General features: G+C 35.4%; 1 protein-coding gene across 2 annotated transcripts in view; it reads right to left on the bottom strand.

Moving 5' to 3' along the window:
• The window catches only part of ATP5MC3 (ATP synthase membrane subunit c locus 3), a 100,559-nt gene that overhangs the window by 56,139 nt on the left and 18,695 nt on the right, over positions 1–25,725 (bottom strand). The window contains exon 3 of one of the 2 annotated variants that reach the window (XM_074215666.1): positions 11,697–11,809. The exons of the other annotated variant lie outside the window; for it this stretch is intronic. The gene's annotated coding sequence lies outside the window, so the exon portion shown is untranslated. The remainder of the gene's footprint in view (positions 1–11,696; positions 11,810–25,725) is intronic. 2 annotated transcript variants of the gene reach the window in all.

Genomic DNA, 25,725 nt, shown 5'->3' with positions numbered 1-25,725 from the left:
CCTTGGGCAAGCCACTTAACCCCATTTGCCTTGTAAAAAACCTAAAAGAAAGTGTGATTGATTAAAAAGAAAAGCCTAAAATGTAATGGACTTGACAAATTAGGATGTTTAGTCTACTAAAAATATATTTTTGCTCAATTGTTTCCTCTATTTTTGTTTTTACAAGGTAATGGGGTTAAATGACTTGCCCAAGGTAGCACAGCTCGGTAGTTATTAAATGTCTGAGGTCGATTTTGAACTCAGGTTCTTTTGACTCCAGGGCCAGTGCTCTATCTACTCCGCCACCTAGCCACCTAGCTGCCTCCCATACTATTTTTAAAACAATGACATAGATAGAACTCTGAGCCTGGAGTTAAGAAAATCTGAATTCAAATTTGGCTTCAGATGCTTACTAGTTGTGAGACCCTAAAGTCATTTCAGTCTGTCTGCCTCAGTTTCCTCATCTGCAAAAAATGAAGCTAATAATATTACTTACCTCCCAGGTTTTCTTTTTGGAGCAAATGACTTAATAATTGTAAACTGTTTAGCTCTGTATTTGTCACACAGTAAGTAGTTATTTTATTAACTATTATCATTATTATATAAAAGCATTACACAGATTCTCAAATATATTCATTCAGCATAAATGTCTGCATTCAGAGTCAATTTCCCCAAATCGACATGCTCCTTTTATAGAGTGAACTTTAATTTTCATTATGCATGGGGGGGGGGGAGAAGGAAATCTTTTTTATTTTCAGTTTCAGATCTGATTGACAGAATGATTTAATCTGCCTTTTTGTCTTAAGTTATGATTCATCACATTGGAGATTTTTAGGAGGACAACTGGCTTTCTCATTAAATGACCTTTTGTTTCAGTCTGTTTCACCTGAAGCTCTGTTTCATGCTCCAGAGGGCAGCTGCCTGGTGCAGAGAAGAGAAAACCCTTCTTTTGACCCACTCCTGAATTCTCCCTAGAAAGTGCCATCAGGGCAGCTTTCCTATGTGGCTTTAAAAGTGGATCAGTAAAGGGGCCACAGGGGAAGTGTACTAGTGGTTTGTGTGACCAGGAGCATACCCCTTTACATGGGCTGCCAACTCTGCCTTCTCCCTATTCATGCTTATGCTTCTGTCTGGGGCTCCATGGCTAGATTTGCTCTCAGGCATGGAAGGATGCGGCATGTCCTTTTGAGGGTGGCCTTTTTTTTTTTTCTAACTGTGACAGTCTATTCTGGTATGAATAACTGAATAAATATTTCTTAGTCAAGTTATCAATAATGCTTTTATAAAATGTTAGTGATAGTTAAAAAATCAAAATAGATATATTTTATTTGATTAGTACTTTTAAGTATTGGTATAAAAAAGATTATAGATTTAGAAATGTTAAGAGACCTCAGGTGATCTTCTCTACTCCCCTCCCCCAATTCTACATAAAACAAGTAGCTCAGGGGTCTCCCACTGTTCAGTTATATGGATCTAGTCCAATTCTGGTGGTAGCCCTAAAACTCAATATCTTTTTTGGTTCATTAGTCTCCCCATCCAGAATATATTCTTTCCCCCCCCCCCACACATTTTTTTTTGATGGTGAGGCAATATTGTTAAGTGTCCTGCCCAAGGTCATATGGTTAGCAAGTAGCAAGTGTCAGAGATCAAATTTGAACTCAGGTTCTTCTGATTCCAGACCTGATTTCCTATCTTCCAAAATATATTCTAGAAAATGTTCAATTATATCTTGTGTATTGACTTTCATAAATGTGGTTAGCAGTGAGGGAACATGTTGGATAGACTCTCAGATCCAAAGATGCTCCAGTCTCAGATATTTGGATCCTGGACAAATCACTTAACCCTGTTTGCCTCAGTTTTCTCATTTGTAAAATGAGTTAGGAAAGGGAAATGGCAAGCCACTCCATTATCTCTGCCAAGAATACCCCAACTGATCAGCAAAAACTAGAGTCTCTAGCTCCTAGGTAAAACATGTATCTCAGGTACAGTATAGCTTTTATTTTCCCTCACAGAAATACAAGAAATTTAAAGAACTCATAGAAGCCCATAAACAGATACAGATGACACATAAGGAACCTGCAATAACTTATCAATAATTGATATAATTCTCCTTTCTGTCTGGGAAGTCCCAGTTCCCACTCTTTCCCTCTGAGGATTGTAGAATTGTTCTGACTCAACATCTAATTGTAGTTTGGATGCCACTTGGAAGAGATAAGCTGGCAGGGTCACACTATGACAGTTTATTGACTACCCAATTTCCCCATAAGGTATAATACAGTCCTTCTCTTCCAGGCTTTTGATGTTCCCAGTTGTTTGGACTCTTCCAAAAGTCAAATATTTTTCAGTTATGGACAAATTAGACCTTTCCCTTTCCCATCAGGTCTAACCCCAAGATTCATAGAGTGAGGTGCAGGAGGAACAAAGTACATACTAGTCTTCTGTTCTGCTATATCATGGTGGTTTTAGTTCTTTACTAATGCTCCAATTATGATTCCAAGGAGCTGTAATGTGTGCAGTGGGGACACCCCCAATAAACTGTTTTGGCAGACAGGCTAAACCAGGTTGAGGGGAACTGACAGACTTCAAGCCTGTTGTTGAGTTAGAGGAATGTTTTCCCCCAAGCATGTGAAGGTTTCCCCTGCAATTTGTTCCAATGGTCATGAAGGCAGCTGAAGTAGGTGTTTGGAGTGATTGGTCAGACCTCAAAGACACTTCCTCCTGATTTTTGTCCTGTCATTGAACTTTGATGAGTCTGGAAGAGAAAGTGAGGCTGAGGATTTTGTGCAAGATGAAGAAGAAAAAGAATAGCAACAACATCAACAGCTATGAGAAGCCACATGCATATCCTTCTCCAAGAGTCATGATGGTCAGGACCTCTCCTTTTTTCTCTAGCAGGCCAGGTCTTAGAATACTAATATGAACTCAAAAATTCTCAGGCTAAAAAGTTCTGTTTAGGAGATTTCCTCTCCTCCAGGTAGGAGGTACATGTTCAGGAATGGTATCTCTGAACTCCCCTGTTAGGCTTGATGAATGAGTTGATACTAGTTTCAGCTGTGTGGTACTCTTTAGTGAATTCTTTTTTTCTTTTGGTAAGGCAATGGGGTTAAGTGATTTGCCCAAAATCACACAGTTGGGTAATTATTAAGTGTCTGAGGCTGGATTTGAACTCAGGTTCTTCTGACTCCAGGGCTGGTGCTCTATCCACTGCTCCACCTAGCTGCTCCCTTTTTATTTTTAATGATTTTTTGATATTTATTTATTTATTTATTCATTCATTCATTCATTTATTTTTTTTGTGTGGTACTCTTGATAATTCACTGCTGCGTTTTCTTGAACTGAGCAAGAACACTCTCAAATTCCTCACCTTACATCATGTGGACAAGTACACATAGCTCCTATGTGTTTCTGCTTCAAAGCAGAATGCACTGACGCTTCTTGGGGGGGGGGGGGACTGTTCACATGCCCATAGCCTTTGCTATTTCTCCTGCTCTCATAGAAATGAAAAAACAAGGTAAAAAGTAACCTCCAAAGCTGAAAGAGTCTGTTGGTTCATATGGGTCAGCAGAAGGCAATCAAATGGACTTTGTCCCAGTCGTTGAAACAATGGGGAGTAATGTTTTGTCCTCTTACAAAGGTGTAAATTGGTTCACTCTTAATTTGTAGGATTAGAAGTTTCACCAGGTAAATTCATTAAATTGATGAACTTCCTCATCAATATCCTCTTAGGTATAGATGGGGAAAGTAACATTCAGAGATATTAAATAATTTTCCCGAGTATTCTGTTAATAAATATTAATGATCAAATGATATCATATTCATAAAGTGCTTAGCACTGCTTTGGCATTTTTTTTAAGATTTTTTTTTTTTTGCAAGGCAAATGGGGTTAAGTGTCTTGCCCAAGGCCACACAGCTAGGTAATTATTAAATGTCTGAGGTCGGATTTTAACTCAGGTACTCCTGACTCCAAGGCTGGTGCTTTATCCACTACGCCACTACGCCACCCCTACCCCATGGCCTTTAATAAATGCTTATTTACTTTTCCTCTCTTCCCTATCAGAGTCAGGATTCAAACTCGTGTTTTCTGACTCCAAGTTCAGGTCTCTTTCCATTTTACTATGCTAAATCAAAACAGTGAATATTGCCTCTTGATATTAAGACTCTATTAATCTATCATGACTTTCATAATTCTACCTCTCTCTGGAGATGAGAAGTGATTTCACTTGCTTTGTATTTGTATTCTATTTTAGAATAAAATCTTTCTGAAAAAATTATAGGGTTATCAGACAAAGGATATCACCAAAAATTGTAATAGAATGGTAGAATCAGAAATAAAATTCCAAAGTTTGTTTTGTATATAGCTTCTGGCAGAATCTTATAGATTTAAATTAAAAAAAATATTTTATATATATATATAATATATATTTAAATGTCACTTTATTCTTACACTATTCTCCCAACCCCAATAGAATTCTCCCTATAATGATATTTACTTATATAAACAATAATACTTTTGACTGTTTACAAATAGATGTCTCATGAATATAGGTCACCATTTCATTGCCATTGGTCAGGAGATATCATTTAGCATCAAATCACCTGAAGTTTAAGTTGAATTGTATTCTTTTTTAACTTGATTTTTCCTAAATATCACTATTATAACAGTGTTTATACACTGACTATTCCAAATCTGTCTTTTCATGGTATATTACATAAAGCAAAGTATACTCTACACCTAAATAAACATTTAGTAACTCTAAATGCATTTATATTTTTCAAAGAATTAGAAATTCTCTTGGAAATCACATTAGGTCTTCTTGAATTCATAAAATGCAATCTTTAATGTCATAATCAAGGGATTTTATGAATTTCAACTTGCTAAGTGAAAGATGAGGTGCTGTAAACTCTAAATTTCACTTTAAGTGATTCATTATATAAACTTGTGTTTCTCAGTGGTCTTAGCCTACATTGACTTATGATTATGATTTTTTTTTGGAGAGACCTGGAAGAACTCTTGTCATATATTAAACCTTGGAAATGAAGATAATGCATTTGATCTCATTATCATGGTTGAATTTACATTTGAGGATCACACTGATATATTCAACAGACACTATTTTTCACTGACTTATTATAGGGGTATGTAGAAGAAATGTAAAGCATGGTTTATTCTTGGAGGAGTTCAAAATCTAGTTGGAGGGACAAGACATTGACATATGAACAGTTAACCCCATAGGACTTACATAGGAAGAGAAACCACAATTTTAAAGATGTAATTTGAAAAAGGACACAAGGTCAGGCATACAAGATAAAAGACTAGAATGATCAGGAAGGATGAATGGAGGAAGTCGAACTTGGGTCTTAATAAATTTGAATTTTTAACCTATCAATACAAGGTTCTATGATTTGAACAGTATGAAAATTGCTACGCTCCATCAATGGTAACAGCAACACACACACACACACACACACACACATATATGCTTGTCCTTCCCTTAAGATTCTTGTCTGTCTTCCCCTAACTCTTCCTTGGACATCTACTATGAAGGATTCTTCCTCTAGACCTCTGAATATTGTGAGAACAACCAGAGGGCCCTTACCCTTGCTGTGTGACCAGCACATCTTTTGCAATGGGCATCCAGTTCTATGATAACATCCTTTATAAAAATTCTCCTCCATAATTTCTTTTCTTTTATTTCTTTTTTGGTCATGTCATTGAACTTAAGAGACTTGACCAGGGTCACACAATGAATAAGTCTCTAGTGTCTGAGTCTGGATTTGAAGTCAGGTCCTCCTGACTCTGGGGCTGGCGCTCTATTTTCTGTGCCACCTAGCTGCCCCCAGAATTCCTTTTCTCTGATGTGTTGCAGTCTGCTCACACACACTTGAAGCCTTTCTTTCCATTTTTTTTTGCTTGTTTCTCCTTCAGTTCTCCAGATATTGTGATATTCTGTGACTTGTAGCAACACAGCATTACTGAAAGAATATTTTAGAAAAAAATACTCCTTTGTTTCAGGGAGAAGTCTGGGGTCATTGGTAGAACTTTACAATTTCCCAAAGGCTATCCAACCTGCTGTCTTCCTCCTGTTCAATTCTGGATTCAGTTCAACTTTCATTTGCAGTATCTGTCCAAGTTATATGCACTCATGGATAAGCTTTGTTTTTAATATTACAGTATTTACAGTAGCATGGCTTATAAAACCCAGAATAGGAAGATAGACACAAGGTTAAAATGGACTTGGAGAGAAGATCTAATACTTTGCCAAGTCTATTTTGGATTAAATCTCAGTCTCTTTGCCAAAGTTTATATTAATAAAAAAAGAAAAAAGATCAAAAGAAATGAAAAAAATTTAACTGAAAATATCCCATATGAGAAAACACATTTTGCCTCTTTCTTTGGCTTATGAGTAAAAGCAAAGAGGTGACTTTTAAATATTTCCCCTTTTTTTATATTACTGCTAATTGAAGCAAAATTCCCTTGTCCCCCTATACACCAAGTTACTAGTTTCAAAAACAACAAAACTGAGGTTCAAGAAAGAAAGAGAATTTTGTGATTATCTCACCTTGGTCCCATATTTTAGAGATGAGGATATGGATGTCATAAGACTATGTGGTTAGAATGGGAACCTTAAAGATCACCTAGTCCAGTTCCTTGATTTGACAACTGGGGAGCATTTGGAGGACCTCTCCATCCATAGGAATCCCCTTTTAACTTACATTTTATATTTTTATGTCTCTTGTATTGAATACTCCTCTTGCTGTATGCCTCCCCTGATGTTTATTTTCTACTGTTTCTGTTGTTATATCTTCCAAGGAATTCTGAATGATCTTGATTTATAATTAGAGACAATTTCCTATAAAAGGTTTTTTTTAAATATTTCAGTATTTACAATGGCAAAATAGAAAGAGAGAATCATAAAAGTAAATTGACTTGGAAAGAAGATCTAATACTTTTCCAAGTCTATTTTGGGCTATGAAATTAGCAAGTGATTTTATATTACTTAAATATTTAAGTCAATTTTATAATAGTACATGTGGTCCATTGTAGAATATCACTTCTGAAATCCTGTTTTTCTCCTACTTATCACAAAAATTGGGGAGAATAGTTAAATAGGTTACTAAATATTAATGTTTTCTTGATTACATTTCTTTGGATATAACAAGATCTGAGATTTTTTTCATATCTTTTCTACCTAAACTCTTTCAGATTCCTTACAGATTATTGCTATTCCATGTTCTTACAATTGTATTACTTCCAGTATGATTCCTTCGTAGTTACTTATTCAAAGTTGTCCCCTTTCTCTGTCTTTGTTTTCATTAGTTACATTTCTATCTCTTCTATAAGCATGTTAAAGGGACAGTGATTAGTGTCCACATGTGATGGTTCTACTATCATTGGTGGAGAAAAGTATTTGTTAAAATGGATTTGCAATATTTTTTTGTTTTTCTTCTCTTTGTACTCCGTCCATTTTTATCCTTTAACACCTTTTGTTCAGTCGAATATTTTCCTCTTTCCTTAAAGTAGTTTTATCATTTAAATTAATTTCTTTAACTTTTTTTTTTTTGGTGCCTTGTAAGATGTTGCTACTTGTAATCACCCATCATCTTTCTTCAGAAGATTTATAGATGAATTTATAATTCTAGTCTGGTGTTGCATTTGGCAGCATCTCTGTCCATCTGTCAAGTAAGTTAGATGCTGGCTAAATAAGGTGCTTTCTGGGTTCTTTTGGGCTTCTTGTAATTAATTTACATTGGTTTAACTTCTGAATGAAATAATTATAGTCAGTGTCATTGTAATTTCTGTTGTCCATTTCTCATTTCATAATTTTTAATAATTTAAATTAATTCAGAATTAAGTTTTAAAAATCACATTTTCTAATTCTTCTTCTTGTTAATTATACATTCTGATCTTATCTTTGATGAGTTGATGGTATGATTGCTTAGATGGCTTGCTCAAGAATAACTTCTATATCCATTATAAGCCTTTGACTTTTTACTTTTTTATTTATTTTTTGCAAGGCAATGGGGTTAAGTGACTTGCCCAAAGTCACACAGCTAGGTAATTATTAAGGCTGGATTTGAACTCAGGTCCTCCTGACTCCAGGGCCAGTGCTCTATCCAGTGTGCCACTTAGCTGCCCTAGTCCCCTCCCTTTTTCAAGAAGAAAGTGGTCATAATATGGAGGTATGAAATTTCTGTATAATCTAAAAATATTTGACTTCTATAATTTCTTCTCTCCACTGTTACCTTTTCCTACTTTTGCATCAAAGTCATCAAATATCATAGTATGATTTATGTTGACTTAATTTGGAATGTCTTTTCAACTTCTTCATGCCATTCCCCTACCTGTTTAGACTCAGAAATTGATGTTAACACAAAATTTACAGTTAATTTTATGGTGGTCTTTTGTCAGATGCATATAATTACCACTGCAATATGAAATGAATATCACACGAGCAAGGCATGGATTATCTTTGGTAAAAATAAAGAAAACAAAACAAGAAACAAAAATACAATCCACTAGCTTAGCAAAGCTATTCAGGGTAATTTTCATCCTTTCAAAATTTTAATCATTTAAGCTCTAGATTCATGTTCTTCTGGAATTTTACCTTTTCCATTTGGGCCTTATTGAAGACTCATAATAATTCCAAAGTACAATTGTATCAGGTCTGGTTTTACTACTATGAAAGCTTACAAACTATCATCTACTTATGGGTTTATGTTTCTGATACATAATTTACATATTGCAATAATACTTTTTATATTTAGTGGTTACCTTTCTTCCAGGTGGCTGAAAGCACTCACATTTTATTTATCTGTGAATTGCCTGGAGGATGAAACACAAATTCCTCGGCTTGGAATTTAAAGCCCTTCACGACAGGGCTCTAGCCTGCCTTTTAGGATTTATTCCCATATTACTCACCTTCACACACTATGTATTCCAGCCAGGCTGCTCTACTTGCTAATTCCCAAATTTGGTATTTTAGCGCTTGCTTTCATTCCTCTCTTTGCACAGACTGGCTGTCCTCCATCCATGGACTATGCTCCCTTTTCTCTCCCACCTCAGAATTCTTGACTTCCTTCAAATTCAATCCATGTTCACTGCCTATAGGAGACCTTTTCTGCTCTGCCTAGTTAGAATTTGCTCTTTTCTTAATTATCATAATTAATTATGCATATATTTACTTCTTTGCATGTTTTATCCCTCAATAAGAATGTAAATTCCCTCACAGCAGGGAACATTTTTTATTTTGTCTTTGCATTTATCAGTAGATAAGATTATTATATTCCCTACATTTTAGTACTGGGGGGTCATAATTATAAAAGAAATTATGCTATTATCTGTTTAATGTGAATTTGGACTCTACAGTGGGATTGTAAGTTTCTTGAAGTCAGGGACTTTAACTACTTTTCCCCTCCACTTTCTTTTCAAGGCAATGTTGGGGGCTTGCCTGTGTTCACAAAGCAAGGAAGTGTCTGAGGCTGGATTTGAACTCATGTCCTTCTGATTCTAGGGTTGATGGTCTTTCCACTATACTATCTAGGTGCCTGATATTAGTTAGGTTATGATGCTAAAGCTACATCTAGTATAGATCTCAAGGGAACACTTGGTTCAATCTATCAATTTTTTAAAAATTTTAAATTTTTTTTGGTTTTTGTAAGGCAATGGGTTAAGTGACTTGCCCAAGGCCATACTGAGCTAGGTAATTATTAAGTGTCTGAGACTGGATTGGAATTCAAATCCTCCTGACTCCAGGACCAGGGCTCTATCCACTGCACCTCCATTGATTTTTAAATAAATTTTTAAATAAGAAAACTGAAGTTCAAACAAATCATTTGTCTGAGGCTAGATAGTAATAAAGCTAGAACTTGAACCCAGCTCTTTTTGATTCCTGGTCCATCATTGTCATTATTATTGAATAAATACATGGGTTTGACATTATCAAAGATGTCTGACCAATTTAGTAAATTGACTATCAATGCAATGGGAAAATGTAATGTAACTTTGTTGTTTGATAGACATTCCTATTTGATTCAGTCAAAATAGATAGTTTTGAAGTCCTGGGAGGATATAGCTTAGGTAATGTTGTAGCAGCTGGGCGGTGCAGCTCTGGTCTTGTAGTCAGAAGAATGGGAGTTCAAATCCAAGCTCAGACACTCAGATCTTGGGCAAGTCACTTAACCCTGACTGCCTCTCATCCAGGGCCATTTCCTGTTGTCCTGATCCAGATCTGGCCACTGGACACAGATGACTCTGTAGGATAAAGTGAGGCTGATGACTTAGCACAGTGCCCCCCCCCCCCCCGCCAACTCAAATCCATTTCATGTACTTGTCATGGCATCATCTCCCTGATGTCATTGTCTTCTTCAAGAATGAAGGACAAGCATCATCAGTGCAGTGGATAGAGCTCTGAGCCTAGAGTCAGGAAACCTGAATCCAAATTCCACATCTAACACTTACTTGATGGATGACTCTATTTGCCTCAACTTCCCCAATTGTAAAATGAGGATTATAATAATAGCTGCTATCTCTCAGGGTTGTTGTAAAGATCAAATGAGATGACGTTTCTAAAACAGTGCTTTAGAAGTGTTTCTGGTATGTCAAAGGCTCTGTGTCAGTGCTTATTCCCTTCCTTTATATGCCAGAGGCAGTTTATTCCAATCTTTTATGGCAATGAGACCCTTCCCATTTGAAATCCTTAATCATATGGTTCTTTGGTCAGTCACTTTACTTTAAAATTTGAATTAAAATTTTTTTTGCTTATTTTAAACATTTTTTAAAAATTTTGAGTTTTAAATTTTCTCTTTCCCACTAGCCCCTTCCTCCCTCATTGAGAAGGTGAGCAATAGGATATCAAATAAATATGGGCTTCTTGAATTTACATGTCATCCTTATTCGGGGGGGGCATCCTAATCTCATCTATATTGGTCTACTTTTAGTATATGAGCTGCCAAAGTGAGCATTGCAGTCAGCCAGTCTCCTTGTCCATCACTTTGGTATCTAATCATATGTCATATGCTACTATCAGTGTTATGTATTTTCATCTTTTTTTTTATTTTAGGATTCTTTTTGCAAGGCAGTGGGGTTAAATGGCTTGCCCGAGGCCACACAGCTAGGTAATTATTAAGTGTCTGAAGTCGGATTTGAACTCAGGGACTCCTGACTCCAGGGCCAGTGCTCTATTCACTGCGCCACCTAGCCGCCCTTATTTTCATCTTCTTAACAAGGTTGTAAACTCCCTGAAGTCATGGCCCATGCTTTCAACTTCTTCCATGTGCTTCAGAATTAGTCAGTCAATAAACCGTTATTTAGCGCCTCCTCTGTGACAATCACTGTGCAAAGCAAAGAGATACATAGAGAGGCAAAAGAAAGTCTTTCCATGTGGGGTGCCCACAGTGTAAGGGGGAGACCATATATAAACAACCACATACAAGAAACTATAGAGAGGAAAAATTGGAGATAAACCTTAGAGGAAAGTAAAGTTACTAGAATATGGAAAGATTGAAAAAGCTTCTTATAGCACCTTTCACAGAACTGGGTAAGAGGCAATGATTCAATAACTGTATTAAATGTGAGACCTTAGTATTACAAATAGGAAATGATTTCAATGGTTTGAGTAGTTTTCTAGTTGTGAAGACTTCTGATTTCTCTGTACCTAACTAGTTGGTCTTAATAAATTGCTATTGATGGAAAAAAATGAAACAAAATCAAATATCACTTGGTAGTCAAACTTCCTGGTGCTGAGCTTCTGCAAACTAGCAAAGATTGATTTTCAGTGGACCTTTGGAGTAAACAAGGTCCATATTGGAATCCTCTTCATCATGGAAGAATCTGTCAGAGTTAGCAGGAGAATCAAGGGAATTACCTTTGGGAAATTGCCCACCACCCCAAAGCTGCTTCTGGCAACAAAGGTTAATATTTTTTTGTGCCACTATGTTTTGGGGGAGGCTGCCTGAATTCCAGTTAAAGAGCACTCAAAGTGCAAAGCTTAGACTTAGAGCCAAATTATGAGCTGACTGTGAACACACATGACAAATGAGAAGCAGTATAAAAAGGGGAGGGGTCATTAAAAATATGAGATAGGAGGGAAAAAAGAAAAGGAGATGATTTTATCATAAAGGAAGAGAGGATGAATGATGGTCTGTATGCTCCATTGTTGAATAATAATAATAATATTTATAACAATGACTTAATAATATGCTTTATAATTTATTAATGATAATGAATGTAAGAATAATTTATATTGTGTCCAGTCACTATGCAAAGCATAATGAATAAGACTCATTTATTTTCACAACAGTCCTGAGAGGTAGGTGATATTATTACCCCAATTTTATAGATGAGGAAACTGAGGCAAATGGAGGTTAAATGGCCAGGGTTATACAGATAATGTGTCAGAGGTCAAGTTTGAACTCAGGCCATCCTGCCTATAGGCCTGGCACTCTATCCACTATGCCACCCAGGCATCAAGAAATCAGAGGGTGGTCCTCAGGACATCAGGTGGACCCCCATGGTACATTTATAGTTGGAAATGGACAAGAGTGACACAGAATGGACAGACATGGACAATGTCTCATTGGAGGCAGTCATCAAATGGATCAGGTCCTACATCTAGCAGAACATGGGGGGACTGACAAAACTTAATTTTTCCCAAGCAAAATCTTGGAAAATCTGAGATCTTTTTCCAGTTATTATTTGAGGACTTTTTGTGGAGGCATTTTCCCCATATAGTTAAATGAGGAAAATGATGGACAACCTGGGAAAGCACTTTGAATTCTCTAGAAGGAAGGCCAGTGCCATGTAAATTCAACATATGACCCAGCTCTTCTTGAAGGAGACAATTTTTCCTAGTGTTTCTAGATCTGGCCAGGGTAGGGTTTCACTTTACAATGTAAATCACTATATTCTTTTATGACTTAATAAGTTTATCAGACTCTATAGTACAACGAGACAGATTTCCATAAACCTTGCAAGAAAATCAGTATAACAACTTTATCCTCATGGCTTGTGTTACTCAACTGATGGGTCTCATCACCAGGTGTACATGGAGCAATTCTTTGTTCTGAGTATGATTACAAATACCTTATATTTATATAGTGTCATATATTAACACTTCACTTAACTGGCTTCAACAGGGAATGTGCTAAATATGAGTAAATTAAGTCCTGTTCCCTTTCAACACTAAAACTTTAAAGAAAATAATTTTCCTTTGTTTTGGATGGAAATCTTCCCTGAGTGAAAATTCCTTCTGTGATGGTTCATTGTATCATAGTGGCATCTGTAGACTCTCAGAGGTGGTACTAGGGGAGTGCAAACGCTGACAAGACCTATAAAGCTGGAAAGCCTTTGAGTATTGCCTTGTCAACGGATTGTCTGGTGTGTGAGGACTAGCCAACCTGTGGATGGAGACATTCATCAGCACTAGAAGGAGATGAAAGTTTCTGGCCATAATGACCTGGGAAGCAGACAAAAATTCAAAATGAATTTTCCTTCTAAATACTTCCTTCTAAAATGACTATGGAAGCGTGATGAAAGAATTGGCAGAGGGGGCTAAAATTCATGTTTAAATCAATAACATTAAATAATTTAATTGATAATTAAATAATTTTAAACAATTTAATTTAAATAACAATGGAATAATTAAACATTTTAAAATAATTAAATAATTTAAGGTTTTTTACAAAGGTATCATAGTGAATATTAATAGCTATAGTATAGGAAAATTCATGATGTCCTTAGTATTGAGGAATATTGTTATCTCAGGATTGTTTCCCTAGGCTTGTAGGTTTTTATTTTTTCAGTCATTGTGTTTGCTTTTAATAGTTTTCCCGTCCATTCCTTTTGAAGATGATCAATAATTGATGTTAGTGGGCCTGACTCTAGCTGCTCCATAACACCTACCTACTTGGTGTTTTCACTTTGGTGTTTTTAATCTGTTGTGAACTGGAAAATCATTTAGGCCTCTTAAAAGTGTCTGTGTGTGTGTGTGTGTGTGTGATCAAGGTATATAGAGTTTGAGTGAAACTCAAATGTATGAACTTTAATTGCTGCACTCTGATTCATCTTTTTTAGCCCCTCCGAGGTCTTTTTTTTTTTTTTTGCTTAAATATGAGTTTTGACTGTGTTCCAGATAACTGAGGTTGTTAGATAAATAAGGTGTTACTGAACTTTAAAAGCACTTAAAAGATTGAAAAGATCTTTTGGGGGCGGCTAGGTGGCACAGTGGATAAAGCACCGGCCCTGGAGTCAGGAGTACCAGGGTTCAAATCTGGTCTCAGACACTTAACAATTACCTAGCTGTGTGGCCTTGGGCAAGCCACTTAACCCCATTTGCCTTGCAAAAACCTAAAAAAAAAAAGATCTTTTGATCCTTTATTAAGAAGAAACGATTTTAGCTGTGTGGCCTTGGGCAAGCCACTTAACCCCATTTGCCTTGCAAAAAAAAAAAAACCTAAAGAAAGAAAGAAGAAACAATTCAAAAAAAAATAATTTTGGCAAAATATGTAGTAGTAGCCTTGATTTTATTGCCATTAACTCCTTTAAATGAAAATTTTCAGGGAGGTAAAAAGCATTTAGTTATTTTTATTTCTTTTTTTTCCACTAGGAAAATAAAACTGTATTTGTGGTTTTCTCATAAAAGATCTTGAAGAGGTCAAATTTTTCACCATGTTAATTATAAGATATTAACAATAACATAATCATATGCAGAAGAATCTGGTTATATTATCAATAAAATTAATTTATGTATATATATACACACAATTATTTCCTATTTCTGGTATTTTTTGTCTGTCATTTTAAAATGCAAAACCTACTTCAGTAATAGACTAAATAGGCATGATTAACTTTTCATTAAAATTTTAAAATGATGATTATATAGAATTGATTTCTTGTATTGAAAATATTTTATAATGAAAGATTGTCAGTTGAGATAAGATAAAATGTAAGGTATCTTTATAGTCTTACATAGGGCTAGCATTCTCACTGTCATGTCACTGTACTCCACTGTAACCTTGATAGATCACCCCTATAAATATCTCTTGGGGGTGAAAAGTAATTTAATCTGGGGATCTGTATATTACCTCCCCATGAACATCCTATCAATTGTGCCAGAGTGCTTTCATCTTATGCACTGAAGTGAGACTATCAAACCTATTTCACTTAGGCTTGGTAGTTAGACTGGAATCTTTGGTCTCAACTCTGTTATTAAACTTTGCTAAGAGGTTGCTCACTTCTGCATGGAAAAAAAGTGGTATTTCGTGATTTGGTTGCAAAGACATGTCTGTTTCAGTGGCTCAAGGGAACTAGAGATGTTCATTCATTCTTGCCTTGAGAGTGACCAATAGAAGTCAGTTTGAGAAAAAAATAAAAGTCCACTGACTATTCCCTGTGCTCTAAATTAAATGCACACACATGGTCCATTTTGTAATTACCCATATCATAGAAAATATAAAGAAGGCCAGAGCTGTAATTGAGATGGGGCAACTAGGCTTTGCTCTAGGTGTTGGCTATACTTTCAGTTCTTTAGCAATGTAGAAATGACTGGATTTTAATGCCTAGCAAGAATAATTAGTTATAGTAGAATGCTGCAAGAGGGTGTATTTTATTTTTCAATTGCTGAACCAAGCTTGACTCTATTCTTCCTAACAATGGCCTTTTCCTGTCCTGGAGTCATCATTGCTGTTTTTTTTCTCCCAAATAAATTGAATGCCTTCTATATTCCTTACCCAGGCACATTTTGTATACATGTTTCAGAAACAAAATTGTAATTTATGGTTCCAAAGAAAGTTGTACTTGTTGGTCCTTCCTTCTTGAAGAGGACCAATGATATGACAAAGGTGATGTCTTTTTTTTTGTTTTTGTTTTTTTCCAAGGCAGTGGGGTTAAGTGGCTTGGCCAAGGTCATGCAGGTAAGTAATTAATATCTGAGACTGGATTTGAACTCAGGTCTTCCTGACTCCAGGGTCGGTGTTCTATCCACTGTGCCACCTAGCTGCCCTAAGGATGATGTCTTGACTTTCACATGAATTGGATTTGAGTGAGCCAGAGCTGCACAGAGTTATCAGTTACACTCTCTCCTCCAGCCATCGAAATCCAGGGGCAAGACAAGTCGGGACAATCACACAGAATGCAGTGGTTTACCTTGACCTTGCTAAGTTAAGATATTTCCCAGACCTGTAGATTTAAAATGTCAAAAGGGAACAATGCCTAATTTCAACACCTGTGAGCACTAACAGACCAGAAAACAGATTTGATTCAGTTTTGTAACTTGCACATTGAGTGATCTTTTCTCTTGAGGGAATGAAAAAAGTTTCTTTTATCTGTGAACTCATCACCTTTCAGTTGAAAATTTAGAGCAGTTTTACTTTTGCCTAAAACCTTTGGAAGATATGGTCATAACAGATGAAGTAGAAGCCTCAACATCATAAGATTACCACTGAAATGGACAGTTACATAAAGGTAAAGCCAACAATTAGAAAAGAACATGGGACAAAATAAATTATTTCTAATTTTTCCCTGAGGTCTTTGTGAAAAGGAATGCAGATTATTATCAGCCTGGAGACAGAAAGACTTGGGTTCAAATCCTGCTTCTGGTATACCAGTTATTTGACTCTGGGTAAGTAACAGATAACCCTCCAGGGCTTATGTACTAAGACATCAGTGCTTTATGGTTTGCTTCAATGGAAGGAATTCTTTTGTACATTCATTCCTTTGGCAAACATTTCTCCAGTTGAAACAGGTGGTCTTATGAAGAGACCCTGGAATGGAAGTTAGGAGATCTTGATTCTATTCTTTGTCTTGCCTGTTTTTTGCTTCTTCTATAAAATGGGAAGTAAAATATATATATCTTACAAACCTCCTTGGCTATTGTATTAAATGAAATTATTGATGTGAAAATTTTTGTTATGTTGATATAAAGCACCTCACGTGATCTCAGATTTAGTGGGTTTTTTTCCTGGAATTAGGATGGAGGGCCTAGAAAATGTCCCTTGATGGTGTGTGTGTGTGTGTGTGTGTGTGTGTGTGTGTGTGTGTGTGTGTGTGTGTGTGTGTGTTTGGGAGGGAGTGAGTATGAAAGCAGGTAATCTACTGGGAGCAGGGAAAAGGTAGGATAAGAGTGAAATAAGTTTGGTTATTGCTAATACTGTCTATCACTTCCATAATGTATTCCTCCACTTTTTTTATACAAGCTGTTGGCAATCATTCCTATGAAAGATGTAATAAATTGCTCCTTACAACTCTGGCAAATATTTGTTTTTAAATACAAAATAGCTCTGTTTTCTATAATAAAAGAGAGGCTAATTAATTCAAGCACAAAAATTCTACTTAATCTTCACTGGGAATACTTGGTGAGCTTTAAAATAAAGCATCTGGTTTTATTGGGTAATTGTCATGTAATAAATTTAACTTCAATATAAATGATAAAATAGTAGTAATAATGATAATACACTAACAATAAGGATCACGGCTATCTTTTTTTAATCTTTCACAGCCAGCAGAGGGAGCCCTGACAATTAAATTGGGCCAGCCTTAAGGCTTCTGACCATTCTAATTTCTAGGCTCTTCGAATTCTTGTCTTTTGATAAAATAAAACTGGTCATAGATTAGTGAGAAATTAACACATCTAAATCAGAATGAAGAATGATATCTGTTTTCCAGGTTCCTTGTCATCAGTTGAAATCCATCTGAAATACTCAGAAAACTAGTTTTTCTTCCTCCATTGTTCCTATATTGTCAATCACAATTTCTTGTGAGAACCTACCTCAAGGTCAGGTACAGTCTTGACTTTCTTTAAAGCTCCAGACCTTAGACCAGTGTCTTGTATACAGCAGGCACTTAATAAATGTCCATTGACTGACAACAAAAAGGTGACTTGAGCACATTATCAGGCAAATTACATCACTCCTGTATCAGGAAGGTGGGGGCCTTTGTGATTCACTTAGTCATCTCCAAAATTAACATAAGAAAATGGTACCCAGCCAGGATGTTCTTTTGCAAGTTCCAGTGTTCATGAGTTTTTTTAATTTATCATGTGTCTCATCAGAAAACAAGCCTTCAATGACTTGCCCTGTTAGTTAATGATACTTTCTACAAGACAGAATTCAAGACTTAAGACTCTCCTAAAAGCTATTTTATAGGCTCTCCCTGGGGGGGGGGGGAGAGAGGAAACTGTACTTTGAACTTTAAGAAAAAAAGCTCAACTCCCTCCCTCCCAGTATATGTTTAAATTTGCTGTTTGTGTTCCTTCTTTCTCTGAATTAAGTATAATGGCTGGGAGCAATAATGTTTGTGTTTGTGCTACACCTGTGCCCCAGGAAATGACTATAAGTCAAGATTGTAGCAACTATAATTTTATATAACTGTTAGTGCCATTTTAATAATGGTAATTTTAGAAAAAAAATCACTACCCATGAAATATAAAAAAGATTTAAATGGAAGACCCCAAGGGTATTGAGCTGATCCTCTGGAGGGTCTAGGAGAGAACATGGGCAGAGGAGAGAGTTGTGGTCAGGAACGATACAGGGAATTGATGAGATGCTAGCTCTATTATGGTTTTGAAGAAAAATTTGTCATGACATTATTCCTACATTTGCATTAACCATTCACCAGATCAGATGTTGTTATTGTTCAGTTGTTTCAGTCATATCTGACTCTTTGTTACCCCTTTTGTGGTTTTCTTGGCAAAGACACTAGAGTAGTTTGCCATTTTCTTTTCCAGTTTATTTTAGAGATGAAGAAACTGAGGGAAACAGGGTTAAGTGACTTACTCAGGGTCACACAGCTAGGAAATGACTGAGACCAGATTTGAAGTTAGGAAAATGAGTCCTCCTGACTCCAGACCTGATATTCTATCTGTTGCACCACCTAGCTATCCCTGATTTGCTTTTATTCCTAGATTTTCTTGACTATGATCTTTATTCCAACTGTGGGCCTGGCCTGATATATTTGAATAAAAGGGGGGGAAATTAACTTTCAGGGTGAATTGACTTATTTTCTCCAAGGACAGGTATAGAATTTGGGCAATATGGGGTTTATCACTTTGAATAACCTTATTTCAACAATTTTCATAATTTCTTGTTAAATTATTTATTGCGCAAACACTTATTGAGGATCTACTATTTGCAAGGTGGGGTATAAAGACAGGAAGAAAATAGGCTCTACTCTCAAGGAGCTTATATTTGTCTGAGAGAATGAAATATTGTGAAGAGATGGGTAAATACAAAAAAAAATTAGGAGGGAGAGAATATATTCAGGGTTTGTACAAATAGCTTTTGAAATTATACATTATTTAGGTAACAAGTACAAATAAAACCAATCTGGATTAAATTTCTTTTCAAAAATTTTTTTAACTGAAGAGCCAAATGCTGTTTCTGTAAAATATGAGCAATGTATTTTCATATGATCAACAGTCCCCAAAAGATTTCCCCATGCTTAGTCCTGGAACACTGTTAAATCTGTTGTGGAATATTCATCAGCTTTGTTCTCCCAGCTCTACTCATTAGCAGGGCCAGGTGGTAATAGCCATCCAACTGATTCCTACTAGAAGAAAACCTTCTTTTTCAGTGCACCAAGGACTCTTTTTCCTACCAGTGCCTCATGTTACTGGGAAAGAATTTTGCATGTCAGGAAATAGATAACACACAAGGATCTCTTTACAGTGGTACCTTACATGATTTCAGATCTGATGGTGAGAAGAAAGAATTGGGAAACATGGTTTTCACTAGCATAGTTAATGTAGTAAAATCTAGCTTTTTTCTTTTCTACATTGAAGACCTATTATGCTAAGGGGGGCATTATTCATCAGTTGGGGAAACAGTAGTAATAAAGTATGTAGCAGTCTGTATATCTCTTTTGCAGTTCAGGAAGGAAAATAACCCCAGGAGATTACTCAAATGGTTTGGGGCAATTAGGTGGGTTTATTGGAAACCCTTCCTAAAATATATATACATATATTTATGAATACACACACACACACACACACACACACACACACACACATTCTCATTTATCAGGTAGGATTGTAACAAGTACAAATGGTTGTTCTTTAGCAAAGCAATTAACCAGAATTGAAATAACTGAATTCTTCCAATAATGATAATAATATGAACTTGTTAATAGAATGTACCAAGTGACAACAAAACAAGTTCACATTTTAAAATTCAACTTGATTAAAACACAACAAATTTTGATTAAATGCCTTCAATGTGGGTACAGTAATGGGTGAGAGATAAAAACCAATGAAACAATTTCTGCCCTCAGGGAGCTTACACTCTCTATTGTTCAGTCTTTCAGTGGTATCTGATTCTTGAGAACCCCATATGGAGTTTTCTTGGCAAAGACACTGGAGTGATATGCCATTCACAAGCATAGATAAGTTCTCTGGGAGAACACAGAAGTTGCATAAAAATAATACAGCACAAGAAAAGCTAAATTAGGAGGTAGCACAACAAGCAATAAGATCAGAAAAGGAAAACTTTATACTATATACTTATGTGTAAAATTTTAGTCTAGTCTTCCAGTTCTTTTACAACTATTTGTATAGGGCTCTACAATGAGAATTGATGTTTAATAGGATGGCATGATGTAGCAACAACATACTCATTATTGAGTGGGTTGAATTAATTGACTATACTGACTATGTCAGGAAAATTGATGTATAATTTAGAAAGATTTTCAACCACAAACAATGAAAGAGAAATTAAGGGTTAAGTATTTCATTCAATTGACAAGAATGTCTTATTTCCCAAGTAGTTCCATGAATAGTTTTATGGTACTTGATCCCTAATTATCAAGATAAACTGCAAACTTTCAGTCTTTTATCTTGAATTTCCCTCATATGAAAGGAAATCCAAGTTATCCAAGAAGAATTTAAGAGCCTGAGAAGATTTTTCATTTCTATCTCTGTTAGCAAACTGGAAAGTTATTTAAAAAAAGGCAATGTCATTCGTTTGTAGACAGTATTTTTCCAAAAGAGTGAGTTAGTGGATCATTCTATTTATAGAACTGTAGGATGTTAGTATTAGGTAGGATCTTAAAGACTGTCTACTATATAGCATTTATTTTACAGTCAAGAAAACAGAATCCATTGAAGTAAAATGATTGGCTGATGGTCATGACATGAGTTAATGGAAGAGTTGGAACTAGAACCCAGATCTTTTGACCTTCGCACTAATTCACTGTCACTACCCTTACTTTCATTGACTCGCTAGTTCTGTCCTTTTTTATGTCTTTGTAGATAAGTTAAGAAAATAATTTAGAACATGTACATTAATTTTAGAATCCACAATATTTTTAAGTGCTAAACTTGACATTGTGTGGAAGTTCTGGGAGTCATATTTTTAATTGATCTATTTTTATCAAGACATATTCATGGATAGATTCCATAATTATTTATTGAGTACTTACTATGTATAAGGTTCATAGTCTGAAAATTAATTTACTATCTGTAGATTTCTTTAAGTTTAGAGTTTATGACATGCTAATTTGTGAAAGTGAAAAAAATAGAAATAAAAATCTGTTGTTTAATATATCTTTGAAAATGATTATGAAAGTGAGTAGAGCTTCAATTATTCCCTCTCAATCCTTTTGAATTCTTTCCTCCCAGGAAAATACAGGAGATTTAATTTATCTACTGGGGAGAAAATTAATCAGTTAATCTTATTCAGATATGAATTACTGCTGATAGTACTCAAGAGGAAAACAAGGAGAAATCCTAGTAGTCTGTTAGCTTAAATAGCCCTGGAGTCCCATTGAAGGGGGTTGACTGAAGGCTAGTTTAAGCTTCAATTGACCCTGATGTCCTCCATTACTCTTGCTGATTTTTCTTTCTCTGTGTAGAAAAATAGCGTTAATAATCAAGTGCCATAATTTCAATTCCTCTAAGTTCCTTGATGTGTTCAGTGACCCAGCTCCCTAACCTGGCATAGGAACAATTTCTTGGCTTCCTTCAGGAAAGTAGAATCTCATTTCACCTCAAACTCAATACTTATTGGACTGAATTTTTTCTTTATTGTTATTGTTGTTTTGTATCTAGAACCTCACTGGTGTGAAGGAACTCCCTTCTTTCCTCCCCTTTCCCAAGACCCAAAGCTGCAATTCATCTATAACTTGTAGTTTTAAAGAGATATTGGAGATGCTGAAGTTAAAGTTAGGTGACTCACCAATGGTCACAACAGCTTGTTTGTGTAACAGGTAGGACTTAACCCAGTGTATATGTCAGAGGCTGTGCTGCATCTTTTGCTTTGAGTAAAGCTGCTTATATTAAGGGTTAATAAATATCAATGCTGAGTTTTGTTATTCTGTGCAGGGATGAAACCTCTTAGCTCCAGCACCATAAATAGTCTCTCTGTATGTTATTGAAATGCTGCTGCTTCCACAATGAGGAATTACAGAAAATGTAGCAGCAATTATTGTATTACTCTTCTCTATTGATTGAGCTGTTTCAATGATAGCAGATGTTAGTATGCTAAGCAATGCCTGAGAATACCAGAGGAATTCTTCTTTCTTTTTCTTTTGGGTGGGGAGAAAGTGAAGACACTAATGTTTATTGATCCGAGATGTTCCCCAACCAGTATCCAAAATGATAATTGCAATGATCCCTAATTAATTATTTCAAGAGCACTATTTTTTCTATCACTGAACAATGCAGATAGTATACAAATCTTCTTTCCAGAACCATTTTAATGGAAACAATTTGCATATCATATAGAACTCTATAACCTTCCCCCTTTTGCATGAGAAATTATTATTAGCATGCTTTCATTTAAAAAGCTAAACATAAATTATAGTCAAGTAGAGGGAGAGATGTAATATATGTGCATCTTGAAATAGTCAAGGCAAAAGAAGGAATTCATTCGATTGCTACTTTTGTAGTAATAGAAGCAATGGTTTGCAGCAAAAGAAAGGCTATCCTTTAGCCTTTTGGAGAGTGATTTTTTATTTTGAAGGGCATGTGTGTAGTGGCAAAGCAACTTCCAAATATTATTTCATGGGAGTTTGAAAAGGTTATTTATATAGATGGAAATAAAAAAGGAAGTAAACAGCATTGAAATGTAATGAAAAATATATTTAAATTAACTGAAAAAAACTTGCATTTGGGTAACAATGTTAATTCAACAAACATTTAAGTACCTATGATGTGCAAGGGATAAAATCTATCTACTTTTAATTCTCACTCTTGCTCTGTCACAACTAACTTTTTCTTTTGGTCATACTTCTTTATATCACTTTTGCCTCTTTTGTATAACTGGGGATTTTTTGCTTTTTATTTTGCTTTGGCCATTGATACATTTTGAAGCATTCTCATGCCCACCATATTCCTCTATGCTTCTTGTTGCATGATTATCAACTTTGATTCTTTGGATTCAGTCAAATTGACCTTGTTTGTCCATCCTCTGCCTCCATACCTTCACACTGGCTCTTTCTCCCTCATTTAATCTAATTCACTTACATCCTTGATGTCATGGTTCTCTTTGAGAATGAAGGATAAGCAACAACAAACTACAGTCCTAGAAGACAATTTTTTCACCTGTCTCTCAGTATCCCTCATTTCTTTTAAGGCTTAGTTCAAACATAACCAAGAGATCTTTCCTAATCCCTTGGGCTACTAGTATCTTCCCCAGAGAAATCACCTTTTATTTTTTTTTTGTACATATACACATTTGCACATTATTTTCACCTGTAAGTTGTTTCTACTGTTTTCACTTTTGTCTTTTTTACCCCTCAGCATGTACCTGTTTTAATATGCACTCCATGATTGATTTCTTCACTTGTAACCTGATACCATCATTGAAAGACTATTAAGAAGGGGAAGCTAGTTGGTACAGTGCAGAGCATTGGCTTAGGAGTCAGGAGGAACTGAGCTCAAATTCAGTCTCAGACACTTAATAATTTCCTAGCTGAATGACCTTGGGCAAGTCACTCTTTTTTTTTTTTAGATTTTTTTTCAAGGCAATGGGGTTAAGTGGCTTGCCCAAGGCCACATGGCTAGGTAATTATTAAGTGTCTGAGGTTGGATTTGAACCCGGGTACTCCTGACTTCAAGGCTGGTGCTCTATTCACTGCGCCACCTAGCCGCCCCAGGCAAGTCACTTTTAACCCTATTGCCTTAAATAAATATTTTTTTTTTAAAAAAACACTGTAAAATGACTCTCAAAGCTCCACCCCCAACAAATATCAAGACCTTTAAGGATGATGTGACTTCTGAAATCTAGAAATGAATATAGTCAGGAGAACTAAATATTCAAGAAATGATGCTTCTTATAGAGATCACCCATAAAATGAATGAAGTGTTGATCATAGAATCAAGAGAACTGAATTTGAGTCATACCACAGATACTTAATGACATTTGATCATGAATATATCTTTTAACATATTGGTGCCTCAGTTTCCATATCTACAAAAGCAGAGATAATACTACTGCTCTGTCTACTTCAGATCTTAAAGTATTATAAAAATATATATTATTTTTCTTCTTACCTTTGGTGCACATTTAATCCAACACAGCTAACTTCTTTACTTGCTTATCAAAGAGAAATCTGCGATTCCCTCCTTTTTTTCTTTTTATGTCTTCTATTTTGAATTACAGTGAAAATGTTTATAGTGCTATGCTATAGTTTTTTTAGGAGGATTTTAAACTCATTTTTACAAAAACTGAGTCAGTGCCTTCTGTCTCACTTTCCAACACTGCTATCTATCATCATGGTGGAATCAGAAGGGAGATTGCAAAAGTCTTGTCATTTTTTTTGCATTTTTATCTATTTCATAGATTGCTGTGATTAAAAAGCTCATAATTTAGTGACCAAACTGCTTGTGAAAAATAATCAGTCAAAATGTCCAATTTCCTTCTCTGCTTTTCATATTCTAATAAAGTGTTTTCTCAATCATTTTTCTTATTTCTTTAACAAAATTTTCTACTGTGATGACTCCTTGGGTGGTGGCGATCCATTACTCTTGAAAGCAATGTTAGAGGCATCCAAATGTTTGCCATTTGAGTACTTGCTTGGCTAAATATGAAGATCTTTTCTACCATGAGGTCAGAAGGCTAGCTACCAGGTGATGAATTTTGCAGCTGCAGAAAACCATCTTTGGTGGAGGGTCACAATGACAATATCACAGTTAGCAAATGTAATGAAAAAGAAAAATGGGAGAATGAAATCAAAGCCTCATCTCAATAAGTTTTGACAGCTGTGTATTATAACAGATTTATAAGCTAACAAAAATCCCTTTGGATTTGGAAGAATCAAAGCAGTTTAGTCAAAAAGTTTGAACTTCAGAAAAGGTCAAAAACAGTCATGTATATCTCAAAAAGAATAAAAATGATTGTACCCAGTATTAGAGTACAGTTTATTCTTTTGAACACAAAGTCTAAATGTTTGAAAAATTCTTTCCCACTTACTATTTGAATAAATCAATCTGTTTCAATTTGACAATAACAAAAACAAAAAGGGAAGATTCAGATCTTCTCTATAAAATATCATTTAGGTTGATAAGCCTAAAAAAATCAAGTGAAAATATTCTTAGCTATTTTAGTTTTAAAAATTCTAGAAATGCACTGCTCAAATTTATTAAAATTTATTTTTTTAGAATCTAAATATAGCACAACATATACTATGAAAGCTTATACTTTTACTGTCATTTAGAAATAGAAGTAGCCAAAGGTTGGTGTAAGGAGCAATGGGAATTTAATTTTTTTTTAACCTTGAAAGGTTTTGATGTGGTTTTTTTCAGTAATGATATTTCCAGG

Source organism: Macrotis lagotis, chromosome 1 (genome assembly GCF_037893015.1).
Source record: "Macrotis lagotis isolate mMagLag1 chromosome 1, bilby.v1.9.chrom.fasta, whole genome shotgun sequence".
Classification (NCBI taxonomy): domain Eukaryota; kingdom Metazoa; phylum Chordata; class Mammalia; order Peramelemorphia; family Peramelidae; genus Macrotis; species Macrotis lagotis.
The sequence above is the reverse complement of the archived record's forward strand: the minus strand, read 5'-3'. Positions and strand labels throughout refer to the sequence as shown.